This window comes from Arachis ipaensis, chromosome B2 (assembly GCF_059453495.1).
Source record: "Arachis ipaensis isolate K30076 ecotype BB chromosome B2, ASM5945349v1, whole genome shotgun sequence".
Classification (NCBI taxonomy): Eukaryota; Viridiplantae; Streptophyta; class Magnoliopsida; order Fabales; family Fabaceae; genus Arachis; species Arachis ipaensis.
The window spans coordinates 85,425,404-85,448,320 of NC_142437.1; the positions used below are offsets into that span (position 1 = coordinate 85,425,404).

The following is a 22,917-nucleotide window of genomic DNA, read 5'->3' on the forward strand; positions in this document are numbered from 1 at the left end:
AATTAGAAGTTGCTAATTAACTTGAATGCCACTAAAGCTAGTCTTTCATCATGATTAGGCTAGGACTTGTGGAATCAAGTTAATTCATCCACTTGATTTTTCTTCATTGTTAGAGGTTAACTAAGTGGAACTACAAGAAAAACACCCATTAAACCACACTTTTTTTAAGCTACATTTGAAAAGCGTAGCCTATTTCTAGAATAGGCTACGCTTTTTCGCAGGGTGCCCCTTTATAAGAGAATAGGAAACACTATTGAGGCATCACTTCAACAGTGTCTCCTTAGATATTTTAAATATCACTTATAAAGCGTAGTCATATCTGAATAGCTATGGAGACACTTTTTACACCAAAGAGAGCACTTTTAAAAAGTAACCCATTTATTATGTTTTGGGTGGGCTTCTAAAATGCTGTCTAATCTATGTAAGACTACTAAATCCCTCAACACTTAGTATTTTTTTTTTCATTTTCACCATACTATCACCAACACAAAACGTAACTTCAGAAGTGCTTTACTCGAGAACCCCAACTCGTCACCACCAACACTTCGTCACCTATCTCATCAAACCCCAAATACGTTCTACCATCGCACCATCCACTCGAAAACCACGGTGTCGCCAATAATTAAACCCCAAATACGCTTTTCCGCCGTCGTCGTCGAATGCCAGCGAGAGAGAGAGAGAGAGAGAGCTCGAGAAAAAGAGAAAATGCAATGGAGGAGAGAAGAAAGGGGTGCTCTGTCGCCGCTGAAGCTCCACCGCCGCTGCTAGGGCTCCACCAACACAAATACGTTCTTTCAAGGGAGGCATTGACACAGCTCTCCAAAGCACACTTAGGGAATTTTTTTGCCTTCCCTCCAAAGCACACTGATCAGATCGCGCCCTCACTTTTGATTCACCATCAGAGAAAACTTTCGTGCCCTCACCTCTCACACTCACCACTCACCATCCCCACTCACTGTCCCCACTCACCGTCGCTCCTTCCCCACTCAGCACTCACCACTCACGACTTCGCCACTCACCGTCAGCTGTGCCCTCCTACATTGATCGTCAATTGTGCCCTCCTGGATTGATCGTTAGTTGCGTCCTCACCATCGTCGTCTCTGGCCTCAGCTCATCCTCTCTGCGATCAGCTCGTCTCTCTGCACTCACATAGTCGAGAAGGTATCTATAGATTTCTGTATAGTTCTGAAATTTGGGTGGTTAGGGTTCTAATTTTAGGGTTTTTAATTTGGAGATTTTTATCTAGTTTATATACAATTGTGAATTGTGATTTGATGAGCAACCCATGTATTGTTGATGAACATACATGCTATTTATTTATTTCCATCTGCGTCTACTCGTTCTTTTTGCCTCTGCGCTTTCTGGTTCTATTTTCTCCTTTGAATCTGCCACTGCTTATGCAATCTGATGATGAACATTTTTTTAATGGTTGAGTATATTGCTAAATTTATTTCTTTAATCACTAGGTGCTGTGTTAAGGAAGAAACAAATTTTTTCTGCAACCCAGCATGTTTAAGGAGAGTCGCAAGCTTCTGCTAGGTCCATACGTCTTTGTTGTATGCTATAATTGCTAGTGCTTCCTCTAATGAACTTGTATTCTATAGTTGGAAAATAATTAATGTTTTTCATATGTAAGGCTATGTTCACACTGCAAGAGCAACTGTTGTTCATTAATTCTGCCATCTTGGCTCTTTCTGTTTTCTTGGTGGTGGTTCTGTGGTACGTTTTACTTTGAATCTCTTTGTTTTGAATTTTTCTGTTTCTAACAAAAAAGATATGATTATTATGATATCATGTAAGGATAGTATACAACACTTAAGCCAATTAGAAAAAAGTTTATGAAGGCTGTGATTAGTAAGTATTGTATGATGAATCTAGTTGTTCTTGATTTTAGAATTCAATAGAGCATTATTGGTCATTGGAATGATTAATAGAAAGTTGATTAAACTGGGTCTAATATGTTATTGATCATGAATTTTCCTTGTATAACTTGTTAAAGCAAATACTGTTACCATGCCAAATGATTTAACATTACTCTAGTGTGCAACTACAATGTCATGTTCTTATATATATGCAGGTTTCACAAGATGTTCCAAAGTACACAATGGTAGCCGGAGAAAGAGCGGAGCTTCGGGGTCTAAATTTAGTGGGCCTGACTCGACGTGGATTCAGCACTGCAGAGGTTATACTAACAAAAATTTTAAAATTAGTCGTCTTTGATTGTTTTTCATTGCAACTAAACTTCTCTCTTGTTTAATTATCCAAATCAGGAGCCTTAAAGCAGCCTATCGGAAGATATTCATGCATGCTGTGGCTGCTGGGTTAAGGGGTTGTTGGTTTATGGACTACTCTGATTTCCTGAAATTGTTGATTTCTATTGTTGTTTGGTGCACTACTTATATTGCTATTGTATTTCTTGATTCCTTTCCGTCCGTTAATTGTCCTACAGCTTCCTGAGCTTCAGAGAGGTTAGGGGAGATTGCTTGAGTTACAAATGGTGTATTTTAGAGAAGAGGAAGAACAAAGAAAACTTTAGCAGAAATTATTAGAAGAGATTTAAAAATGAATGGGATAAACACAAAGATGACTTATGACATGGCACAATAGCATTGGTTGTTTCATGTATCTAACTCTAGTTATTGTTATTGTCTTTGTTGTTTTGTGTATTGTCTAATCTTTGTAAGCTATCTGCACCTAGTGGGACAAGATTATTAAACTTTGTTTGAAAATTTCTTTCTTTTAATTTTGCTTTTTTAAAAGTGGGTTCTTGTAGCTGTGAATCTATTAATATTTTAAAAGTTAAAGCGTATGTATTGTTTGTTTGGAGAATAATTTTTGTTATTCGGTTTAATCTGATGTCACTTTGATTTTTTTGTTTCTGTAGTGAACTGGCCGAGGATCATGATGCGGAACAGGCCAAGGATTTGCTTCGGTGCTTCAACGTGTGTTATATGATTGACATTGGATTACTCGATTTTCTCTGACTTGAAATTCTCTTGTTGATATTTTTGTGATCTTTGTTTCAGGAAAGTGCCATGAATGGCAGGCACAAGGTTGAGAAAAAAGGTTTAATATGTTACTCCTCTTGATTTTGAAGTTTTTTTTATCCCAGTTTCTTCAACTTTTTGTATTTTAAGCCTTCATTTCCTGCTTCCATCATGTTAAGATGTGTTTGATTGTTTTGTTCTCATCATGAAAACCAGTTCTGCTTTTCTATGAATTTGTTAAGAAACTGACAGTCCACGCAATTGTTTCAATCATTTAAATTGATAATGCTGGATTTACTTATAAAATAAACATGAAGACTAACATTGTAATCTGTACCAGAAGTTGTAGAGAGACATTTATTCATGTAGCAGAGTCAATGTTGCTACTCCTGTACTTCATTATCTTTGTATGGGATTATGTGTTTATTCGATAGGGAATAGAAATTATAGAATATATTTGCAAATTTTGTTGTTGCAATGTTGCTAGTCCTGTTTCTTACATAGTACTGCTAGTTTTTCTAGTGCTATTTTTGAAACTGCCTTTGTTATTGCTGTTTCTTAATTTTATTACTTGCAAAGGGAGCAATGGACAATTCTCATCACAATTGATAAGGATAGTTAGGATAGGACTTCTGGTTCTCATACCTTGCCAAGAGCTTTTCTAGTTGTTAGTTTATTTCTTTTGCCATTTACATCTCTTGTCTCTTAATTCAAAAACCCCAAAACATACTCCATAGCCAATAACAAGAACACTTTATTGTAATTCCTAGAGAGAACGACCTGAGGTTTGAATACTTCGATTATTATTTTTAGGGATTTGTACATGTGACAAACAAATTTTTGTATGAAAGGATTATTGTAGGTTTAGAAACTATACTTGCAACGAGATTTTATTTGTGAAATTCTAAACCGTAAAAAATCCATTCACCAAACAGCGACAAAAATGCTTTTCGAAATGAAACGCTTACCAAGCCAAAGGATTCAGTGGCGGTCTCCGGCGGCGGAGGCAAGGCACAGCAACACCCAGCTCCTCCTCCTTCCACGTGATCCTGACAACGGCTGTAGCAACATGCAGTGACTATAGTGTTCCCAGAATTAAAAAAGGACAGAATCTAATAAAAAGACCCTCACCGATAGTGGATCCCAGTGACGCAGCGGCATTCTCCGGCGGCAGGAGCTTGGCGGCAGGAGCTTGGCAGCGCACCTCGAGCAGTAGCAACGAGGCTCACGACTGTGGTTGGGCGCAGTGGCAGAGGCAGCTCCGCGACGGCTCTTCTCCCCCAACGCAGCTCTCTCCTTCTCGCGAGAATGCTGGCAACGTTGGCGGCATGCAGACCGATGGCGACTCCCCACGGACGGCTACTGGGTGGCGCGATTCCTTCCTCCATCGCAGTCCTCTCCCTCGCCTCAGATCTGGTCTACGACGGTGATGGCTTCACAGACAGTAGCGGCGGCCTTCCTCCTATTTTGGATGGCGATGCAGCACAGCGGCGAGGAGCTGGCACGGTGGCAGGGCGTGCCTAGCTGGCGAGCTCCTCCTTTCTCGGCGCTCTCTTCCTCTCTCTCGGATTTCCCTCTTCTTCCTCCCCTTTCCTTCTTTCTTTCTTGGCTGTGTTATGTTTGTGTTTAGTGTGTGCGTGTGTATCTGTGACCGTGAGTGAGTGAGGATGAGGGCAGCGTGTGTGTGGGTTAGAGTGGAGGGAAAGTGAGTGAGTGTGTAAGTGTGTTAGGATTTTCGGTGTTGTGGGTTAGTTTAGGTATTTTTATTAAAAATAGGTGGAGTAGTATAATTTTTTTTATGAAATAAATAAAAAGTAGGATAATAATAAAAATCAAATTAATTATAAAGTATCCATTTTTAAAAATACCTTTTAGTTACCAATCTTAAATAATTTTTAGTTAAATACCAATTTAATAAAATTTAGAGATAAGTAAATTAATTTTTATTTCTTTGTAAAATAAAGTTAAAAAATTATATATGAAAATTAAGACATAAAATACTCATTATTTTTTCAATTATAAGAACACTAAATAATAAATAAAAATTTTCTCAATTTATATATATAAATCTCTAAAAATATAATTTTAAATAAATATAACTAATCATAAATAATTTATTAATAATTTTTTAAAATTTGGGCCTTACACAAGACTAATGCTCAATTCTTCATTGTGAATATGGCTAGTACTAAGAAATAACACCAACCACATATAAAATCTAGTGAAGAACAAAAGACAAATAAAAAGGAAAAAGCAAGTTTAGCTTCTTTATAAAACGTGGCGAGGAACTTCAAAACTATAAAGAAACTAAAAATACAAAGAAATGATAAATTCTAATAAGATAAATTTACTATAACTACCAAGTTAAGAACATTTGAAAAATAATCAAATTCTAAAAATATTCAATCAGCATAGCTAAAGATTATTTATTTATTTGAAAGATAATCTCACAAAAAGTGATCGAGCTCAAATAACAAGAAGTATCACTTAAATAAGACAATTAGAAGTGTTTATGGTACGGTTTTTCTATAAAATAAATTGAAACTACACTAAATTATTTTAAATGTTAAAATAATTTAAAAACTCACCAACACACTTTTTAACATAGAAAATTGGTTTAAAATCATTTTACAATATGGTACCCTAATTTAAACTAATTCATAAGAATAAAATCATATTTAATTTTAAAAATTACTTTAAATTTGTTTATATTAAAAAATAGTTTTTATAGAAATAACCATTTTTAACCCAACATGGTCGGTTCGGACAGCTAGCTCAATTTAGGAAGAGAGAAGACACTGTTTGGTGAAACCAGTTTTATTTTGTTTTAACAAAAAAAATCACAAATTACGAATACAATTCAGTTTTTATACTTGAAAAGACTGATTAATTTAAAATGGTATAGTTTAGTCTTAGTTCAGTTTAATTAAAATGTTTAACACTCAATACACATTATTACAATGCCCCAGGCATATGAAATAGTAATTCAATGCAACAAAAACAAAAAATTGAATAACAATGCTTGGAAATTGAGAGACGAAAAAAAGTAATTATAATATTCATAATTATGAGGACCGGATCAAACCGACAAGTTCGACCTGTTAATTGATAACTAGATAATAGATCAGTTTTATTCTTGTTGAGGTTGACCAGTGTATAACTCGTCCGTCGATGAATGTCTTCAAGTTTCTCGTCAGGATGAGTTATACGTCGGCAATGAGAGAACAAGGGGTGGGTACCTGCAAAAGACACTCCGACGCTCAAGTCAGTAAGTGTTTAAGAGGTAGTATAAGAATAATTCTATGAATATAGAATGTATTACATGAAATAGAAATCATCATGTGTTGTATATTATAATAATTATATGAATATAGAATATATCTAGAATGTCTCTAGAACATATCTAAAATGTATAGTGTATATAGAGATTGGTGCCTTTTATAGGCATAGAGTTGATGAATAGAATTGATGATATGACCGTTGATCATTAAGTAGAATAATGGTCATTAAGTCAGTAATGAGAGTGTCAGTTACAGAATGAATGATAATTAAGGCCGAGTTATAATTCATAATGCACAATAAAGACCGAGTTATAAGGTGACAGATCAAGTTTGATTCAAGATAAAAAAATTTTAGTAGCAAACTTGTTAAAAATCGGTTAAAAAATTGGTTAAAAGGGCAAACCAATGCAAAATTTTAGCGATTAATTGATTCAAAATAATAAACCACAAAAAAATATTTTTTTAAAATATATATTTTATATATAAATATATTATTTTATTATATTTCGATTGAACCTTCATTAAATCTTTAAACTATTGAACTTCTAACTTTATCCATTTTAAATTTTAGAACCTTGATAATATTCATTAAATTGTATTGCATACAAGGACTAAATACTAATGTAGCTAGATGTATGAAACTAACTTCAAGTATTTCCAACAATTTATATTGTTGACTTATCACTACCGAAAACACGTAAATTAACTGTCAAAATTTTCATCGAATTATTCCATCAGCGATAATTAATGTCGAATTTAACGTGACAATATTCGACTATAATTTGAAAATATGAAATGTTGGTAAACTTTATCGTCTGATGTTGAATTGTTTTCACTAAAAAAATCTTACAGAAGTGTGAAGCTATATTCGTCAAGGCATCGACTTCCCTCCTAACACCCTCGTTTCACTTCTACCAGATGCCTCTCCAGCCACTGTCGCCCATTGATGCCGAAATCAAACCATCATTGTTGGACATGGGTAAGTTTTTTATTTTACTGACTTTATCAATTTATTTTTATAATTTTCAATTTCCTATTTTTTTATAGTTCTTTTACGTTATCTATTTACATTTAACCCTAGTTTATTTTGTAATTTTTTATTATAAATGTAGCTTTAGTGAAAATGAATAGATAGATAATTAATTGAAAGAGTGAATTGACCAAATTATAAATGAAAGATTTTGGGGCGGACAAAAGTACCTACCAAAGAATCGAAAATATCAAAATATACACTAAATTGTAATCAATGGACAAAACTGATATGCCATTAGTGGGACTTTGTTTCGAATAAGTTATGTGTATATGTGGCAATTTAGTGTGATTACATAGCATTGTTTGTGATTGTTTAGTAAATCTGATATGGAATATCACATTTTTTATCTTTAAAAATAATATAAAAAGCAAAAGACAAGTGATGTGCCCTAATTTTGAAGTATCATTTCTTTTTAGCAAAACACAAAAAAACAAAAAAAAAGACGAATAAATTCCTAAATTTTTATTTTTTTGATAAATACGTTCCTGATAAAATTTAAATACAAAAATTTAAAAATATCTTTCACTTTCATAATCGAAAGACAAATTGATCTTTTCATCCATTTGTCTCTCTTGAATAAAACATAAGTCACTAATGTAACTGTTTCACTTGTTTTTTAGTCGACTTTGACAGGTAGTATTGAAACGAGCTTATATTAAGATCTCAAATATCGAGGAGCAGATACGACTCTTCTGAAAAAGAATGAGCTCGACTCAGAATAAATAACATGGGAATAAATAATTCAATAAAGAAGACAATGAAAGTGTAAAATATTGGTTAAAGCAATATTTAATAGCAAAATGCAAAGAAAATAAATAACGATAAATCAAATAAGAAAAAGAAAACAAGTTACAAATTGAGTTCTAACACTCACATACATTTGCACTCCATGTTCTACCGTTACATCACGGAGACTGGGAATCTTATGAATTTATGTGATGATCTAGTGTTTTTTACTAAAGTTCCGAACTCTTCTAAGTTTCTACTATTTATAGAGGATGGAGATTGTCTGAGCACGAAGCATGTTGTCCACAATCCCTTTTCCTCCTTTTCCTCAACTATGACCTTGTCTTGACCATGAAGAATCTTGATCTTCAAGTTTTGACACCCACGTCTTTCTTGGTCTTTAGTCCCACGTTTGTTTAGCTTTCTCCTCAAATTTTACACCCATGTCCTCCATTCAGCTTGAAGGTCGAGCAGCAAGCCTTGATGATCAATGAAAGGCTATAACTACCTTTTGATTTTGAGGCTCTTGTATCATCTTTCCTCAACTTCGACTTGCCCGTTTCTGCTTCTATAGTCGAAACACTACTTCTATTGTCAAAACCACTAGCAGTCTGAAAAATTTATTTTTCGTTCTAACAAATTGTCCCTTTAAAACTTGTTATTTTGTTTAAAAATACAAGTTTTGATATTTCTTGTGCGAGGCACGTGCCACCTTTTCAAATTCTTAAATTTTGAAAGGACAAATACGCATCGTTTAAAATGACGCACGCTTTTTTGGGAACACATAACGTCCCCTAGGTCTTAATGGGTTGTTCCTTGAATTGCTTCACAAATTGAATCAAATCATTCCCAATTTCTTAGAAACTTGCTTCTTGAAAACCCTAATCTTTTCTCTATGGGCAACACGCTTCCCACAGTTTCTCAATTGTTTTTTCATTCAAGCTCTACGCCAAACATCATCATCACATTTTCTTTTTTAACATCCACAGCCACTGCTTTTCATTCTTGCGAAAAAGGAGATAAAGCTCTTTGAAAGAGCAAAACTGTCGCCTCATAATTTTTTTCTCGGTTAGAGGAAATAACTTCGTTACAAGTATAGTTCCAAACCAACAAGCAGTGCTCAAATCAAATTTTAAATTCAAAAGATGTCACAATCAATACAAAATAAACCAAGAGTATTTAAACTCTCGGGTCGTTCTCCCTAGGAGTTTCAATGAAATGTTCTATTATTAGCTATGGGGGAAATGAGGTTGATGGCAAGGGGCAAGGAATGTAAATAGCATGGGATGAAACAAGCATGAAATTAAATGAAAGCAATTAAAGCAATAAAAAGGGGATTCAAATACTAAAAAGGAACTTTTGACAAGAAATGGGGAATTAAGGATTCCTATCCTAGTTGTGGACCACAAACATGGTAATTGTGTAGAATTAATCCCAATTAGTCAATCCTAACATCGAGAATTAGTCAAAAGGGTATAATCAATCCCAATTACCCTAAGCCTTACCTCTAGCTGTAAGGCAAATGTTAATCAGAGATTACGATAGTTCTAAGGCTTATACATATTTATATATAGAAGGAAATAATATATTCTAGAAGCCCGATGAAAGATATAGCTCAAGGCAGGATTAAAATAGTGAAAAAACGTACTAATGAAGCTACTCGTTTAAGGCACAAGAAATAGATATAAGATAACATAGATAAGTATATAATATTCATAAGGAACTAGCCACGGCTCGCGGAGTTTAAGCTTGCTAGCCATATACAGACGACCAGAAACTGAAGTTTTAAAAGAGCTTATACAAGTTTAATCCTCTCAAAATACATGCCTCTAGGCAAAACAAAATACAAAAGATGAGAGAAGTATAACCAAAATAGACAAAAGACTCCAAGAGGGTATCTGGATCCTCCGCTTCTATCACCATTCAAGCAACTCACCGAGGTGGGTCGCAACCTGCATCTGAAAAACACAACAGAAAATATGGTATGAGAACCGGAGGTTCTCAGTATGGTAACAGTGCCCAGTGATGTAGGATATAAGATCCCGGGATGCCAAAGGCAATCCTAGACTTCATATCCATCACAAGATTCAAACCTAAGGCACACTAAAATAGTTAAGCATAACATAAACTTTAACATAGATAAACCGGGTAACCTATCTTAGGGGGTTTCTATTCTAACTAACACCGCTGTCCCATAGCCTTCACCAACCGATCCTCCATGCGATCACATCGCCACCGTCTTCCGAACCTCCTCAATCCCAGCAGAAATCACAATTATTAAATCACAAATAGAAGCATATATGGCAAGTAATTCAAATAGAGAAAAAGCATGTTATACAAATAGGCAAGCCATTTCAAGTAGTCAAAGCATATAAACAGATAGAAAATACATATGATGAATGCCTGTCCTACTGGCTGTGATATCACATTGTCGGTTCAACTGCCAACTCGACACATCTCCATGGAGACGTCGCCCTTCGGAATTCTCATATGGAAACCCCGAGATATAGTGCTCGGATCACTGTCCAGGTACCGGCACCTGCACGCTCTATAGATCCGAAGGGATGCGAGCGGGATACTCTTGCCACCGACCTCGCATCTAAGCGCAAGCGGGACGAACCACCGCCCTTACGCCGCCGCTGCTACCTCGACAGGCGGGATCCAACCACAGCCCCTACCGGGCGAATAGCATCTCATAATCTCAATATACAAATGATATATCAGTCGTTTTTATAAAATATTTTCAATATGCCATGGATCCATCATCTCATTCTGAGTCCTCGACTCATCTCAACCACTGTCAATCCAACATCTCCATTCTTCTTTCTCACTCCACCAAACTCATCCTTAGCACACCAGAAACCTAAACCTCCATTTTCTAGTTTTTTATAATAATCTTCAACTAAAACCCTTAGCTTAATTCCCATATTCCCATACTTAAAATTAAGCCCAAAGGTCTTAAAATAGTTTTATGGAAGCTTACAACTTTGTTGGGAAGGTGAAATAGTTGAAAACAAATTTTAAATTTGTGAAACAGGACGTGTGCGTACGTACGCCCAGGAAGATTTTGAAAGTGTGCGTATGCACAGGTACTAAAACTTGTAAGATCTGTTCACTCGCACAGGGTGTGTTAGCGCCCCCAATAGACGACCCTTCCCAACTTGTGCGTGCGCACGGGGCTGTGCATCCGCACAAGTTGCAATTCTTCATTGATGTGCGCGCGCACAATCTGTGCTAACGCTGCAAGCAGTAAGCCTTTACCTGCCTCTGCATACGCACAGGTCTGTGCATCCGCACAGAATGAGATTTTTGCAGGGTTGTGCGTGCGCACAAGGCTGTGCGTGCGCACATATCAGAAATCCTGAAATTCTGCAACTTTACAGAATTTCAGATTTTTAACACCATCTTTGAATGATCATAAATTCCTCTACAAAATTTCAAATTTCACAAACTTTATATCGATTTAAAGGATTTTCAAGTTTCATCAGATTTTGAAAACTGAGGCAAAAGTTATGATTAGACAAAGTTCACCAAAAATCCACTTTTACCAAATAACCCAAATTACCAATTTTTCCCACTTTCATATCTCAAACCAACCAAAAAAATACCAAACCATTCCAAATTCCCTTCCTCATCAAAAATCAACACTTTATATCACATCACACCAAACTTACCACACTTTACTTTACCATTCATCATTCTCAACCTCAACATCAACATATCACACTATAATTAAAATTTCCATTAACATTTTTCCAACTACATTACTAAATCATCAACATTATCATTACATATATCAACACAAATCACTTCTCAACTTCATAATTATTCATCATCATCATATCACTACCAATCAACATAATCAAACTCAACAATCATCAACTCATCATAAATTACCACATACCATCATTCCACAACTCAACAACCATTTAAATTCAAACTTATCCTATAGGTCACTAGCCTAAGTGTCCATGAATATTACATACTACATAGAGAAAACCGAAACCATACCTTGGGTGATCCTCAATATGCACGAAAACCCCAAATTGAGCCCAAGATAAGCTTTTAATCACAAACTAAGCCACCAAGAATCTCCAACAAGCATCAACAAGCTCCAAACTCACCATAATCAAGCTATATATACATAAATTATCATAAATCAACCTAGGGCTCATTATAATTGAAATTTCACAAAAGTTTCAATGCATCTTACCTTGGCCAATAGTTTTGGAAGCCAAAACCAACATCAATCAAAGGCTAGAGTGTACCTAAACACCCAAAAATCACAAAACCTCACTTAGCCAAACCCCTAGATTTTTGAAACTTTGAAGAGAAAAAATGAGAAGATTTCGAGATTTCCTTACTAGTTTCTTATATGGGTTTTGTAGAGCTCTTCACAAGAAATGCGTAGCCGCAAATAGTGCGGCGATCGGAGCTCTGTAGCTCAGGATATCGTGAAAAGAAGAGATGTGTGAATAGTGTCTTCTTCTTCCTCTTCTCCCCTTTCTTTGCTGCTGAGTGTGTGTGTGTTTAAGGGTGTTGTTGCTGCATCGATTCATTAAATGAACTCTTATATATGTTGGGCTTGTGTTCATATCCTGGGTCGAGCTGCACGACCCGAGCTGACTAAAGACAAGTCGACCGACCTCTTCAGGTCTGAATTCCCCAACCTCTTCTCAAGGAGGTCGGCCAAATCATCATGGAAGCCCAAAGCAAGCCCAACTGAAGGAGTACAGCCCAAATCCAAAGGCAATAAAAGCCTAGAAAGATAAGACAGTTCCCCAGAAGATAATATGACCTCACTTAAAGATAAAAGATAAGATAACTAACTTATCTTATCTAGAAAGGTCAGCTTGCACTACTATAAATACATTGGAGCACCCAGGTATAACTCATACTCTGATTCTACTAATAACCTGCTTAAAGCCCATGCTAACTTAAGTATCGGAGTCTCTTGCAGGTACCACCACCCTCTGGTAATGAAGGATCAAGAGCATCTCCAGCTCCACCAGTTCCATCAGGTCGGACACGACAGCTCCGGCCACCACAGCAGATCTCATCCGAGATCGACCTTCAGTTTCAGGTAACCCTCGGAACATTGGTGCCGTTGTCGGGAAACCTAGAAGTCATCCCATCATCATGGCAGACAACATTGACAACGATCACAACTCTGATTTGGAAAACAGAACACCGTATAAGTACGTGGACACCACACTCAAAGATACACCTCAATAAAATGGAGACAAGCATTCTCCAAATACAGAAATTCTAGAAGCCCTTCGAGAACAGCAAAATCGCCTCAAGCAGTTCGAACAGGAGGCTGAATTCCAGCGTGAAACCGAAAGAAACCTCCGGAGAGAAACTAGGCGACGCCGAGAGTTAGAGGACAAACTCCTAAAGCTCGAAGCCGACCTTAAAACCAAAACCATTCAGCCAGATCACGAGGATAGCTTCCACAAAGATCAAGATCCCTTCACCAAAGAAATCATGAAAGCTAAGGTTCCAAAGGATTTTAAAGCTCCCGACATGACCCCATACGATGGTACCCCCGATTCAAGCCATCATCTCAGCAATTTCAAAAGCAGAATGTATCTCACTGACGCCTCGGACACTATTCGTTGCAAAGCCTTTCCGACTATCCTAACAAAGACAGCAATTAAGTGGTTCGACAGTCTGCCTCCCAGATCCATCACAAGTTTTGATGATTTAGCCAAAAAGTTTTTTGCTATATTCTCCATCCAGAAGGACAAAGCCAAACACATTCCAAGCCTATTAGGAATCAAGCAAGGAGATCGGGAGAGTCTTTGATCTTACATGGAAAGATTCAACAAAGCATGCCTGGACATACAAAGTCTACCAACAAAAGCAGCCATCATGGCTCTCATTAATGGCCTGCGAAAAGGACCCTTTAGTCACTCCATATCAAAGAAACACCCAACATCTCAGAATGAAGTGCAAGAACGAGCAGATAATCTCCACCGTACAAAAGGAGACCAGAAAATTGCACGACGCTGTTACAACGAAAGTCTGAACCTTAAAGGCAAAGGAGAAGAAATTAACACCATTGAACTCGGGGGAGTTCAAGATCGGGAAGAACTTTGTCCACAACCTGAGGGCGAGATCGAGGAAGTGCATATCGGAGATATCCTGGATAAAACAACAAATATTGGGGCGGCCTTGGAAGGAGACATAAAGGAGCCTCTGATACAGTTCCTAAAGGATAATGCCGACCTCTTTGCATGGAAGGCCGCATACATGTCGGGCATAGACCCCAAACTAATGTGCCACAAACTGGCGGTATACCTAGGATCTCGGTCAGTACAACAGAAGCGTCAGAAGCTCGGACCAGAGAGATCCAAAGCCGTGGAAGAACAGGTATAATCTTTACTGAAGGCCGGATTCATAAGAGAAGTCAAGTACCCACTATGGCTGGCCAACGTTGTATTGGTGAAAAAGTCAAATGGAAAATGGAGGATGTGCACTGATTACACGACCTCAATAAAGCCTGTCCAAAAGATCCCTATCCACTCCCAAGCATAGACATTCTAGTGGATGCCTCTTTTGGATACAGGTACCTTTCCTTCATGGATGCATATTTAGGATATAATCAAATCCCGATGTACCCACCTGATCAGGAAAAGACCTCATTCCTAACCCCAAAAGCAAATTACTGTTATGTCGTCATGCCATTCGGACTCAAAAAATGCAGGAGCTACCTACCAAAGATTAATGAACAAGGTCTTCGCAGACCATATCAGGAAACTCATAGAGGTATATGTGGACGACATGTTGGTAAAAACACAGAGTGAGGAATCATTACTGTCCGACCTCGCCAAAGTATTCGACACCACAAGAAAGCATGGCATGCGACTCAGTCCTGCAAAGTGTACCTTTGCAGTAGAAGCTGGCAAATTCCTGGATTTCATGCTAACACAACGAGGAATTGAGACGAACCCGAATAAATGCCAGGCTATACTCAACATGAAAAGTCCGACCTGCGTCAAAGAAGTACAACAACTCAACGGAAGACTGGCAGCCTTATCCAGATTTCTAGCCGGATCGGCCATAAAATCTCTCTTCTTTTACGCCACACTAAAGAAGGGAAAGAGGTTTGAATGGACAACAGAGTGCGAGCAAGCCTTCTAGGATTTCAAAAAGTTCCTGGGACAACCATCTATTCTTACCCGGCCACGGGAAGGGGAAGTATTCATATTATACCTCGCAGTGGGAAGTCGGGCAATAGCCTCAACACTAGTAAGAGAATACAAAAGTGGGCAACAACCCATCTACTTCATCAGCAAAGTCCTGCAAGGGGCCGAACTGAACTATCAAAAGATAGAAAAGTTCACCTACGCTCTCATACTAACTTCTCGACGACTTCGCCCATATTTTCAAGCTCACACCATCAAGGTTCGGACTAACCAACCCATGAAAGGCATTCTACAGAAGACAAACTTAGCTGGAAGAATTTTACAGTGGGCAGTCGAGCTATATGAGTTCGATCTTCAATATGAAGCTCGGATGGCCATCAAGTCTCAGTATTTGGCCGATTTTATTGCTGAGTACACTGACACCCCGGGAACTCCTACAAAATGGAATCTCTATGTAGACGGCTCTTCAAACAAAACCGGGAGTGGTACGGGCGTGATAATAGAAAGCAATTAGGGAACCCAAATCGAACTCTCCCTAAAGTTTGAGTTCCCTGCTTCAAAGAATCAGGCCGAATACGAGGCATTACTAGCCGGTTTGAGGCTGGCCAAGGAGGTTGGAGTTCAAAAGCTTATCATCTTTAGCGATTCACAAGTAGTCACCTCACAAATAGCGGGGAGCTACCAAGCTAAGGACCCTACCATGAAAAAGTACCTGGACAAAACCGGGGAATACCACGGACAACTCGGGGAATATGAGGTCCGCCACATACCTCGGGAACAGAATGCTCGAGCTGATGCACTCTCAAAAATTAGCCAGCACCAAACCAGGAGGTAATAATAGAAGCCTCATCCAGGAAATACTGCAGAGCCCATCAATTTCAGAGTAAGAAAAGGTCCTAGCCATATCAGGACAGGATCAAGGATAAATGACCCCTATAATCAACTACCTCAAATTAGAGATACTCCCTGTAGATAAGAAAGAGGCAAAGAGACGAAGACGAGAGGCACAATACTATACCATCATAAATAACATCTTATACAAGAGGGGGATCTCCACACCCTTATTAAAATGTGTGCCGACCTCCAACACAAAGGAGGTTTTGAAAGAAATACATAGTGGCATATGTGGCAACCATCTGGGAGCACGAGCTCTCTCCAAAAAAGTACTCTGAGCCGAATTCTTTTGGCTGACTTTGCAAAAAGAAGCAATCGAGTTCGTTAAGACATGCCCACCATGTCAGAAACATGCTAACTTCCACATCGCCCCACCAGAGGAGCTCATCAGCGTAACATCACCTTGGCCATTCGCAAAATGGGGACTTGACCTCCTTGGACCCTTTTCCCAAGGATCAGGATAAGTCAAGTTCCTTATTGTAGGGGTGGATTACTTCACAAAATGGATTGAGGCAGAGCCCCTAGCTAATGCCACTGCTCAAAGAAGTCGGAAATTCTTGTATAGAAACATTGTTATAAGGTTCGGGGTTCCTTACTCCATCACCACGGACAATGGCACCCAATTCACAGACACCGGTTTCAGGAAGTTGGTAGCCGACTTGAAAATAAAGCATCAATTCACATCCGTAGAACATCCACAAGCTAATGGACAAGCAGAAGCTGCCAATAAAGTTATACTAGCCGAGCTAAAATGAAGGTTACCAGACGCAAAGGGAGCCTGGGCTGAAGAGCTCCCCCAACTCCTATGGGCATATCAGACAACTCCATATTCAACCACAAGGGAATCACCCTTCCAATTGGCTTACGAAATGGAGGTAATGATCCTAGTTGAAATCGAAGAAGGATCCCCCAAAATGATCCACTACAATGAAGAGGTTAACTCCCAACTCCAAAGGAAAGAGCTCGACCTACTTCCGGAAATCCGAGAAAAAGCTCGGATCAGGGAAGAAGCGTTAAAACGTCGAATGGCCTCGAGATACAATCAGAAAGTAGTTCAACGAAGTTTCACCAATAACAATCTCATCCTAATCCGAAATGATATCGGAACAGGTCGACCAGGAGAAGGAAAGCTAGCAGCTAACTGGAAAGGACCCTACCGAGTCACAGAGGTATTGGGAAAAGGCTACTATAGGGTGTCCGAACTAGAGGGGCGACAGCTACCAAGGTCATGGCACGCCTGCAACCTAAGAAGGTATTACAGTTAGGAGGTAATAAAGATTTTAGGTTAAGGTGTACTCTTTTTCCTGAAAAGGTTTTTTAAGGAGGCACCAAGCCAAAATCTGCAAAATTGCCTGACTTAGAAGGGTAAGCACCTACATGTATATATTTCGTATGCCTATATGTCTACTTTAAATTTGAATAAAACTTTTCAGATTCTCTACAAAAGTCTCCCTACCAAGACGCATTAATCTGAGCACGAAAATTCATCGTCCGATTACAAAGCTACAGGTCGGCAAGGTGAAAACCAAATTCACCGCCCGATCACGATGAAAACCGAATTCATCATCCGACTTTGACAAAGGTCGGCTGAGTGAGAACCAAACTCACCGCCCGATTTCTACAAAATCGGCAAGATGAAAAAGCGATAAAAACAGGTTAATACAAGAAGTTATAAAAAGTAATCCATAGAAAGAGGCCTGACGAGGTCTGAGTAAAAATGGATTGCTAAAAATAACTTGGAATGGACCGACATGAAGAAGTCAGACCAATCGACATAAAAGCTACAGAAGTTATAAAAAGTAATCCATAGAAAGACGACTGACGAGGTCTGAGTAAAAATGGATTGCTAAAAATAACTTAGAATGGACCGACATGAAGAAGTCGGACCAATCGACATGAAAGCTACAAAAGTTATAAAAAGTAATCCATAGAAAGAGGCCAGACAAGGTCTGAGTAAAAATGGATTGCTAAAAATAACTGAGAACGGACCGACATGAAGAAGTCGGACCAATCGACCAAAGCGACAGAGTTATATAAAGTAATCCATAGAAAAGGCCTGGCAAGGTCTGATTAAAAATGGATTACTAAAAATAACTCGAGAAAGGATCGGCAAGGGAAGTCGGACCAACGAAGGGTGTGCGCTAAAAGGGACACAGCTCTGCCAAAAAGCCACTGATGAGCGGATAATTTGTACGCTTTTTGGCATTATTTTTAGTATATTTTTAGTAGAATCTAGTTACTTTTAGGGATGTTTTTAATAGATTTTATGTTAAATTCACATTTCTGGACTTTACTATAAGTTTGTGTGTTTTTCTGTGATTTCAGGTATTTTCTGGCTGAAATTGAGGGACTTGAGCAAAAATCAGATTCAGAGGTTGAAGAAGGACTGCTGATGCTGTTGGATTCTGACCTCCCTGCACTCAAAGTGGATTTTCTGGAGCTACAGACCTCGAAATGGCGCGCTTCCAATTGCGTTGGAAAGTAGACATCCAGGGCTTTCCAGCAATATATAATAGTCTATACTTTGGCTAAGATTAGACGATGTAAACTGGCGTCCAACGCCAGCTTTCTACCCAATTCTGGCGTCCAGCGCCAGAAAAGGAGCCAAAACCAGAGTTGAACGCCCAAACTGGCACAAATACTGGCGTTCAACTCCAAGAAGGACCTCTACACGTGCAACACTTAAGCTCAGCCCAAACACACACCAAGTGGGCCCCGGAAGTGGATTTATGCATCAATTACTTACTCATGTAAACCCTAGTGACTAGTTTATTATAAATAGGACCTTTTACTATTGTATTTGACATCTTTGATCAGTTGTATGCTATCTTAGATCACAATAGGGGGCTGGCCATCTCAGCCATGCCTGGACCTTCACTTATGTATTTTTAACGGTAGAGTTTCTACACTCCATAGATTAAGGTGTGGAGCTCTGCTGTTCCTCAAAGATTAATGCAAAGTACTACTATTTTCTATTCAATTCATCTTATTTCGCTTCTAAGATATCCATTCGCACCCAAGAACATGATGAAGGTGATGATTATGTGTGACGCTCATCACCATCTCCCCTATGAACACGTGCCTGACAAACACTTCCGTTCTACATGAAATAAGCTAGAATGAATATCTCTTAAATCTCTTAACCAGAATCTTCGTGGCGTAAGCTAGAATGATGGCGGCATTCAAGAGAATCTGGAAAGTCTAAACCTTGTCTGTGGTATTCCGAGTAGGATTCGATGAATGAATGACTGTGACGAGCTCCAAACTCGCGATTGTAGGGCGTTAGTGACAGACGCAAAATGATAGTAAATCCTATTCCAGCATGATCGAGAACCGACAGATGAATAGCCGTGCCGTGACAGGGTGCGTGAGCATATTATTCACTGAGAGGATATGATGAAGCCATTGGCAAGGGTGATGCCTCCAGACGATTAGCCGTGCCGTGACAGGGCATTGGATCATTTTCCCGAGAGATGACCGAAAGTAGCCATTGACAGTGGTGATGTATCACATAAAGCCAGCCATGGAAAGGAGCGAGACTGATTGGATGAAGATAGTAGGAAAGCAGAGGTTCAGAGGAACGAAAAGCATCTCCATTCGCTTATCTGAAATTCCTACCAATGATTTACATAAGTATCTCTATCCCTATTCTATTATTTATTATTCGAAAACTCCATGATTATTTTATATCCACCTGACTGAGATTTGCAAGGTGACCATAGCTTGCTTCATACCAACAATCTCCGTGGGATTCGACCCTTATTCACGTAAGGTATTACTTGGACGACCCAGTGCACTTGCTGGTTAGTTGTATCGAAGTTGTGAACCATGGTATTGGCACCATGTTCTTGGCGCCATTGCCAGGGAAAGAAAGAGCCATGAATTTTACATAATTAAATTGTAATTACGATTACGCGTACCAAGTTGCTCATGTTGCCAGGGATTGTTCGAGCCTGGACATCACAATTTCGTGCACCAAGTTTTTGGCGCCGTTGCCGGGGATTGTTCGAGTATGGACAACTAACGGTTCATCTTGTTGCTCAGATTAGGTACTTTTATTTTTATTTTATTTTCAAAAATTTTTCAAAAATTTTTCAAAATTCTTCTCACTTGTTTTCGAAAAAAAAAAATGTTTTCAAAAATAAATTATTCTATGGCTTCAGAATTTTTAAGAATGAATTCTAGTGTTTCATGAAGCATGTTGAAGCCTGGCTGGCTGTAAAGCCATGTCTCAATTCTTATACTCAAGAGAAGAGCTTCTTTATCTTTCTTAGCCAATTGGCTGTTGAAGGTGAGGAATGTCAGGCGTGTCATGTCTGAGTTACATACTAAAGCTTGGCTGGCTATTAAGCCATGCCTGACCCTTTGATTGGAGCTTTAAAGCATAAGATTCCTGGAATTCATATTAACAATTTTGGAATCCTTATTTTTATTTTTCATAATAATTTTCGAAAAATATAAAAGAAAATACAAAAAAAAAATCATAAAATCATAAAAATCAAAAAAATATTTTTGTGTTTCTTGTTTGAGTCATGAGTCATGTCATAAGTTTGGTGTCAATTGCATGTGCATCTTGCATTTTTTCGAAAATTTCATGCATTCATAGTGTTCTTCATGATCTTCAAGTTGTTCTTTGTCAGTCTTCTTGTTTGATCTTGATGTTTTTCTTGTTTTGTGTCTTTTCTTGTTTTACATGTATATTTTTTATTTATTAGAGTCTAAACATGAAAGATTTCTAAGTTTGGTGTCTTGCATGTTTTCTTTACATATAAAATTTTTCAAAAAATATGTTCTTGATGTTCATTATGATATTCACGGTGTTCTTGGTGTTCATCTTGACATTCATAGCATTCTTGCACACATTCATAGTTTTGATCTAAAATTGCCATGCATTGCATCATTTTTCTTGTTTCTCTCTTGCATAAAAAAAAATATATATATATCTTTCTCTTTTTCTCTCATCAAATTCGAAAATTTGATTGACCTTTTCAAAAAAATTTTTCAAATTGTTTCTTATGAGTCAAATCAAATTTTCAATTTGAAAATCTTATCTTTTTCAAAATCTTTTTCAAAAATCAAATCTTTTTCAAAATTCTTAGTTATTTTCGAAAATTCCAAAAATATTTTTCAAAAATCTTTATCTTATTTTTATATCAAATTTTCAAAAATAACAATATCAATTAATGTTTTGATTCAAAAATTTCAAGTTTGTTACTTGCTTGTTAAGAAAGATTCAAACTTTAAGTTCTAGAATCATATCTTGTGATTTCTTGTGAATCAAGTCATTAATTGTGATTTTAAAAATCAAATCTTTTTCAAAAACTAATTTCTGTCATATCTTTTCAAAAATATCTTCTTATCTTTTTCAAAAATTTGATTTCAAAATATCTTCTCTAACTTCCTAACTTCTTATTTTTTCAAAAATTTGTTTCAACTAACTAACTAACTTTTTGTTTGTTTCTTAACTTTTTCAAAACTACCTAACTAACTCTCTCTCTCTAATTTTCGAAAATATCTTCCCTCTTTTTCAAAAATTTCTTTTTAATTAACTAATTATTCTTATTTTTATTTTTGATTTTATAAATTTTTGAAAAATACTAACATTTTTCAAAAACCATTTTCGAAAATCACTAACTCTTTTTCAAAAATTGTTTTCGAAAATTCACTTCCCCCTCTCATCTTCTTCTATTTTGTTTATTGATATACTAGCATCTTTCCTTCAACTCACCAAAAATCCGAACCCCCTCTCTCTCTGAGTTCAGATTTTCTTTTCTTCTTTTCTTCTACTCACATAAGGGAACCTCTGTGCTTGAGCAAAAAGGATCCCTATTATTATTATTTTTCTGTGCCTTCTTCTTTGTCATATGAGCAGGAGCAAGGACAAGAACGTTCTTGTTGAAGCAGATCCAGAACCTGAAAGGACTCTGAAGAGAAAATTAAGAGAAGCTAAAATACAACAATCCAGAGATAACCTGTCAGAAATTTTCGAACAGGAAGAGGAGATGGCAGCCGAAAATAATAATAATGCAAGGAGAATGCTTGGTGACTTTACTGCACCTAATTCCAATTTACATGGAAGAAGCATCTCTATTCCTACCATTGGAGCAAACAACTTTGAGCTGAAACCTCAATTAGTTTCTCTAACGCAGCAGAACTGCACGTTTCATGGACTTCCATCAGAAGATCCTTTTCAGTTCTTAACTGAATTCTTGCAGATATGTGATACTGTTAAGACTAATGGAGTAGATCCTGAAGTCTACAGGCTCATACTTTTCCCTTTTGCTGTAAGAGACAGAGCTAGAGTGTGATTGGATTCTCAACCCAAGGATAGCCTGAACTCTTGGGATAAGCTGGTCAAGGCTTTCTTAGCCAAGTTCTTTCCTCCTCAAAAGCTGAGCAAGCTTAGAGTGGATGTTCAAACCTTCAGACAGAAAGAAGGTGAATCCCTCGATGAAGCTTGGGAGAGATACAAAGGACTGACCAAAAAGTGTCCTTCTGACATGCTTTCAGAATGGACCATCCTGGATATATTCTATGATGGTCTGTCTGAGTTATCTAAGATGTCATTGGATACCTCTGCAGGTGGATCCATTCACCTGAAGAAAACGCCTGCAGAGGCTCAAGAACTCATTGACATGGTTGCAAATAACCAGTTCATGTACACTTCTGAAAGGAATCCCGTGAATAATGGGACGCCTATGAAGAAGGGAGTTCTTGAGATTGATACTCTGAATGCCATATTGGCTCAGAACAAAATATTGACTCAGCAAGTCAATATGATTTCTCAGAGTCTGAATGGAATGCAAGCTGCATCCAACAGTACTCAAGAGGCATCTTCTGAAGAA

At 37.7% G+C, this 22,917-nt stretch overlaps 1 non-coding gene across 1 annotated transcript; it reads right to left on the reverse strand.

Annotated features, from left to right (window-relative positions):
* Positions 1–22,470: 22,470 nt before the first annotated feature.
* Positions 22,471–22,578, reverse strand: LOC148574676 (small nucleolar RNA R71). The gene has a single exon (XR_015906861.1). It is a non-coding gene; the product is annotated as a small nucleolar RNA R71 (small nucleolar RNA).
* Between the last annotated feature and the right edge of the window lie 339 nt (positions 22,579–22,917).